Source organism: Benincasa hispida, chromosome 7 (genome assembly GCF_009727055.1).
Source record: "Benincasa hispida cultivar B227 chromosome 7, ASM972705v1, whole genome shotgun sequence".
NCBI lineage: Eukaryota > Viridiplantae > Streptophyta > Magnoliopsida > Cucurbitales > Cucurbitaceae > Benincasa > Benincasa hispida.
This window is the reverse complement of record NC_052355.1, coordinates 23,961,532-23,968,676: the sequence shown is the minus strand read 5'-3', so window position 1 is coordinate 23,968,676 and position 7,145 is coordinate 23,961,532.

Genomic DNA, 7,145 nt, shown 5'->3' with positions numbered 1-7,145 from the left:
CTACAAAGAGGCATAACCTCGACCGTGGTTTCAACTTCTTGGGATTAGCCTCAAGCACATGTACAGGCCAACCCCAAATACAAAAATGACATAAACTAGCTTTACGCCCGTTCCACAACTCCAAAGGTGTTCTTGCAACACTTTTGGAGGGAACACAGTTGAGTATGTACACCGCAGTTTCCACTGCAAAACCCCAAAACGAGTCCGGCAAGGAAGTGCAGCTCATCATCGAGCGAACCATGTCTAACAAGGACCTATTTCTCCTCTCCGCTACACCATTTTGCTGAGGTGTACCCGGTGCTGAGAGTTGGGAAACGATTCCATGTTCTATCAAATAGTCCTGGAATTCAGAGTCCAAAAACTCTCCACCTCGATCTGATCGAAAAGTTTTAATCCGTCTATCTAATGTATTTTCAACTTCAGCCTTAAACTCTTTGAACTTTTCAAAGGATTCAGACTTCCGTTGCAAAAGATAAACATACCCGTACTTGGAGTAATTATCAGTAAAACTGATAAAATACTCATAGCCACCTTGGGCTCGCACATTCATATGACCACAAAGGTCAGAATGTACTAACTCAAGAGGCTCCTTGGCTCTAGAACCTTTTCTAGTAAAAGGTCATTTAATCATCTTACCCTCAAGGCAAGATTCGCACACTGGCAAAGAATTTTCCTCTAACTCACTTAGAAGTCTATTCTTCACCAATCTCTCAATCCTATTGAGATTGATGTGCCCTAAACCTAGATGCCAAAGTTGGGCATTTTCTTTTGGAGAAATTCGTCGACGTTTTGATTGAGTTGCGACAATTTTGAACATTTTAGTATTATGGAGGGAATTAATGGCTAACGGCCTTAACACATATAAATTCGATTCCATATTTGGTGTGCAAATAAAAACACCATCTTTATGAATAAACACTTTACTCAAATTAAAAGAAACAGTGTATTTACATTGCAATAAACACTTTACAGAAATAAGGTTAATTTTTAGTTCAGGAACAATATATACATAATTTAAAATTGGAAACCTATTCTGTAAAGCTAACTGGAGTCCTCCCACTGCCACAGCTGAGACGACCTGCCCGGTGCCTACTCGCATCGTCATCTCACCAGCCTCCAGCTATCGCCAAGATCTAATCCCCTGAAAAGAAGAACAAACATGGTTAGTGGCGCCTGAATCAATTATCCAGGCAGAATCATCATTCTCCACTAAACAAGTTTCGAGCACAAGTAAATCACATTTACCTTTATCCGCCTTGGCCTTAGCCTTGCCTGGTTTCTTCTCCTTCAGATATCGAGGATAGTTCCTCTTCCAATGTCCATCTTGGTTGCAATGGAAATACTTTCCCTTAACAATTGGTTGATGCCTCTTCGGGGCGACAGACGGTGGCTTAGCAGGTGCCTTCCCTTTTCTCTTACCATCCTTCTTCTTTTTCCCCTTTGCAGAGTTAGAAGTAGAAGGTGCAAACTTCGTTCCTGAGGTCGAACCTCTATGGAACGTCCTTGAGGATGAAGCAACATTTGCCTCACCCTTTTGCCTCTCCTTAATTTTCAATAAAGATTGGTATGTCTGCAACTCGTTGAGGAGAATTGTAAGGTTATATTTCACTTTGTTAAGAATCACATTGCTAACAAAGTGCAGGAAGCTCTCCGGCAAAGAATGTAGAATTATGCTAACCTGGCTGCCCTCATCGATGGTTGACTCATTCAACTCCGCCACATTGAAGTGGACCATCATGTTTAGCACATGTTCACGAATAGAGGCGTCTTCTTGCATTTTGGAGTTGAATATGTATTTAAGAGCCTCATGCATAAGTTGTTCAGACGGTTGTCCAAACATCCCCCGCAGGGACTTCATGATCTCATGGGCTGAGACCATAGGCTCATGCTTCTTGGCCAAGACGTCAAAAAGACTTGCCAAGATATAGGCTCGGGCCTTCTCATTCGCCCTTGTCCATCACTCGTATGCCTCCTGAACATTTCGAGCGGCATTTGAAGCTGAATAGGAGGACAAGCCTCCGTGAGAGCGAACATGAGATCCTCGATGATTAGGATCGTCGTGATCATGTGTTTCCAGGTTGAAAAATTGTCGCCAGTTAATTTTTTGGCGCTTAACAACGATAAGGTGGTTGTAGTCATTTGAAAAAGTCGTTGAAAATACGAACAAATTGTTATTAGATTTTTCTAAACCACTTTAAACCAATTGTTTTGCAAAACAGTTTCAAGTACCCTAAGTTATAGACTTCTATTTTGCAATGATGCCCCAGTGAGTCAAGACAAATGCCACCGATGGGGTGATCAGTTACCCCTTCACTGGGATGAGACATTCTCAACCATTAGGCAGAAACAACTCTTGGAACTGAACCTAACAGCCACCATTTTTTGGTCCAGAATCGTTAACCCTTAACTATTCCGTGTAAGTGTAACCCCTCGTTTTTGATGCTAGAGTCCCACTCTAATGTGCTTACCGTAGGGAAAAGATAGATTAGGACAAGAGACTAAGTTACCTTATCCTCTTACAGGAGATCAAATAAAGAAACGCGTAAAACTTCCATCCTTTAGGGGGACACTCCCAGGGTGCCTCGAGGCGATGTGCAGAAACTTTATTCAACCTAACAAGGGAGACCGAGGGATATGCTGTCGCACTTACCGCTCCCACTTACTATGAACATTCTCTCCATCCACCTTGATATTGACCTACCCAAACACCATCCGTTGGGGGGACACGCCAAAGGTGTCGCGAGGTCGAGGATAGATCTCATGGTGTGGACTTTAGGAGAAAAGTGAAGGGTTTAAGTAAAGAATCTTATGCCTCAAGTACCTCCCACTGAATGTTCTACCTAGGGATTCATTAACCTAGACAATCCGGCTACAGATTTTAGTCTAAGTGGTCTTTTTAAAGTCTGCTCATAAATAACGTCTGTTTATGAAATATGAATAAGTTCAAGTAGTCACATTTAAACACTTTAATGGATTGTCCTTAACTTGCATGCATGCATCAAATCTATCTAATTCACCTTTCTAGGTAAGTTCCCAGGTAGGGGTGTAACGTTTCCATCAACTTATATACCCTAGCCTAGACAGAACCCGCCTTAGACAAAAGGTCTCTTATAGATAGATTTGCTACACTTTAACCTTTTATTAACCAATTTAATCCCATTAAACTGATTAAAAGATTAAAGCCTTAGGGTTGCTAATCATATTAGAACCTTAATCTTAGGTCTATGTGATCCAAGTTTTAAACATTTTAAAACCATGAATTAAACCTAAGTGAGCATGCATGTCTTTCTTATTTCTTTTAGTTTTAATTTCTCTTTAACTCTTAAAAAAAAACAACTAAAAAACATTGTGTATAACGAGGCGTTTATAACATTTATAAAGTAACCTATATGTCATGCTTCATACAATGTCTGGTCATTACTATATAACTTTTATATTACGCGTAATAACCAAGCAAACATGCTATCATTCACCCTTATACTATAACAATTATAATATAAAGATGATGCATGTCAATGATTTTTATGCATGCATAAATATAACTCTTATATTATATGATGCATGAACATGCTCTTACATAATTAAAATCATGCTTCTATAAATTATAACAATTACAATAAAGACATGATGCATGATCATTGCATAACCTAAGGTGGGATTTACTATATGTGCATTACAATATGACATATAAAACATACATCGCATGTATTAAACAAAGAGATTAATGGACCGGGATGAGCCTTTAAACCAAAAACCGGAATGAAAAACCCTATCTATTACATTTTTTTTCATCGAGTAAACCGGTTCACAGATGAACTGGGTCTTGAATCGCCAGGAGGTCTTCATCGTGTAGCAAACTCCAGCAAGTAGACGATTGTTCAGCACGCACTAGACGATAGAAACATTAGCAAACGATCGCATAGACGATGATAAGGCTGCGAAGCCTAATCGTCCATGCGATCGTGTAGCGCGACGACAGGTAAACAATTTACCTTGAGTTACTAAGCGATCGTTTAGTCAGTTACTAAGCGATGAAGCTTGTTGATCTAAACGATCGTCTAGCGCGCTTTAAACGATACACAAGCGTCTCATCGTCTAACTGATGCATGCAACTTGGTAAACGATTTACCTTTCGATGCTAAGCGATCGTTTAGTTAGTTACTAAGCGATGAAGCTTGCTGACCTAAACGATCGTCTAGCGCGCGCACATTAAATGATATTCAGCGATCGCGTGCCCAATCGTGAACTCGATACGACCAACTCTTGATCGCATACCCCATCGTTTAACCGATGCGCTCAACCGCAATTGCATACTCCTCCATCTTTACGATGCGATGGACAATGATCGCATTGAACATGTTATACACGATTCGATCCACCCTAGATCATCTCCTTCCTCGAAGAGCCGCAACCTTTGCCCAGAACTTCGACGAACGACTCAAGGCTTCAAACATTTTGAATACAGACTCGATTACGATTATTTATGCCCAAAAACATAGGGGCCTTTACAAACAACCGCAAATGTAAAAGGAATTAAACAAACCGAGTCAATTCATCCCGAAAACATCCATTAATCCGGCACATCCACAGTAGAATTAACATTTGAAACAGCGTAGAAATGTACCCACCATGAATGTATACGTTATTTCATTGCAACAAATGAAATCAGAGTATCAAAAACCTGACTCTGATACCAATTGAAGGATTTCATATCGAGAGTTCCATGTAAGGGTTTAGATCGTTCCAATTTCATAGTGACTGAAACACAAACGATATACATTCAACACATACAGTTATGCATATAAACCTCATTATCGACATGCTCAGAATACAATAATTAACAAGGAAAAGGTTCATACTAGGTGAAGACTCTCTTCGAATGTTTGAACCCTAAGTAGCGGAAAACCTTCTACAGATCTACCAGCACCCAGCGAGTATGTCGACTGCAACAGCATGATCAAAATGTACACGAACACTGTAGTGGGGAGGACACCACCACAAGAGAAACTTGGGTATCCTTGGCGTCAAAAACCCAAAGAGTGGGCTTTGGTGAGTTTGGTAGAGGACGAACGAGAATGCGTCGTGTAGACGATAAGCAAGTGGGAGATGAAACTTTGCTATTGTATAGAGGAAATGCTTATCATATAGTAGAGCTACACGATCGTGTGTGAAATACTAAACGATCGTTTAGGAAAAATGTATACGATCGTTTAGAGAAAACGTGAGGCAGACGATCGTTTAAACAGGCGAGCTTCTATCGTATAGGTTCTCGCGATTGCTTTCGCAGATTCTTTTGGGCGCGGACGATAAAAAAAAATGCACGACTGATAAAAATGAAAACGATTTTCATTTTTAATCTTCCGGTTACCATAACCATCACAGCCCACTTCCTACGTCCAAACATGGATAAATTCGTTAATTATCAAATAATTAATCAATTAATTTAATTAATAAATATAATCATATCATATTTATATCCTATAGTTTGATATCATATATCTACTATAGTATTTTTTCCTCTACTTGATATAAATCATATTTATATCTAATTTCCTCCAAAATAATGTATCTCATATATTTAGCCAATTATATCATATATAATTAACTAGTCCAATTATATCATATATAATTGAACTTCCTCTTGTCAATTTGAACATTTCAAATTAACCCAAATACTGGTTCTCGACTTTATCCAAGCTACCCAGGTGACCTAATGGACCTGTGGCTCGAAGCTCCAACGTTACGTGAATAGCTGACTATATTCTTTAGCCACGAGATCCACCATCCGTTAACTGTCAGTGATTCCACTAAATACCAACAATTGGACTCTTCTTACCACAGACATATTTCTGTGTCCATCGGATATAAGCAATCATGAGTACGATGACCCTTCACACATGCTCGTAAGTATAGCTGGGCCAATTTACTGTTTTGCCCCTGTAGTTACATTTCACTTCTTAAGTACCACTGATTTCTCTAATGAACAATATAACATAGTCCAACTATGTAAGAACACCTCTCGGGTCAAGAGAAGGTGTGTGGCACCACATCGTTCAAGCCCCGGAATCAGCACTTAAAGGAGCCATCTATCTACTTACCCCTACCTCGGGGAAGGAGTGAATTCCATCTTGTGTAGTTGAGTTCCCAACTCCCAAATCAGACAAATCCCCAAAATGGTAGGTTTGAATCGGTGACCTGGCCACTCACACCCATACAAATCAAAGGACCGCTCTCAATGGTAGGAGTTCCCAACTCACTCAGGATTGAGGTCATGTTACCTATGGTCATCCTAGTGAAGTGAAGTCTCTGTCATGAACGATGTTATATAACGAGACATTAACACTTCGTGGTCAGGTCTTATACAAACTCTTTGGATAGGACACCCCCGCTCGCATATCCCCAACACGAATGATAAGAACCAGACCATCTGTGACAAGTCACAACACTTGTGACCATTCCACAAAGCGGGTCGTGTCCGTAGCGTTACCAAGATAAGGTTTCCCTCCTTTATCCATTTACTACAGACCATTTTGGTTATCACTCAAGACATGATCTACTTGTATGTTACCACATACATGCTTGAGTCACATACAGATAACTAGGGATTTTATGTTTATTGGTTTGTGGTAAAGCAAATAAAACAAATAACTAAGCAAAAAATAAGATGTGAAGTAAATATCATATATTAACAACGCATGTGTTCGTATATACTGTTTACAAACTACATGATACAAGACTTTAGGGCATCAACCTCAACACCCGGCAGTTAATGAATGGGGGTTAATTCGGTGTTTTAGCCAATTAATCTTGGATCGTTGGAGCACATGATCTGTAGGTCCATTAGGTCCCCCTACTAGCTCAAAAATAAAAATAGTCTTAGAATAGCATGATAAGTTAATTTGAATCGTTCAAATTTGAATTAAGGTAATTAGTAATTATATGTGATATAATTACACGTTTAATTATGGAATTAAACAAAATTAGAGTATCAATTAATATTTAAATTTGATTTAAATATTAATTTAAATAATAGAAATTCATGATGATGGAATTAGTGATAATTTAATATTTGATATTAAATTAATAGAATTAATTAAATTATTTAATTAAGTATTAATTATTAATTTTATTAGAAAAAATATTTT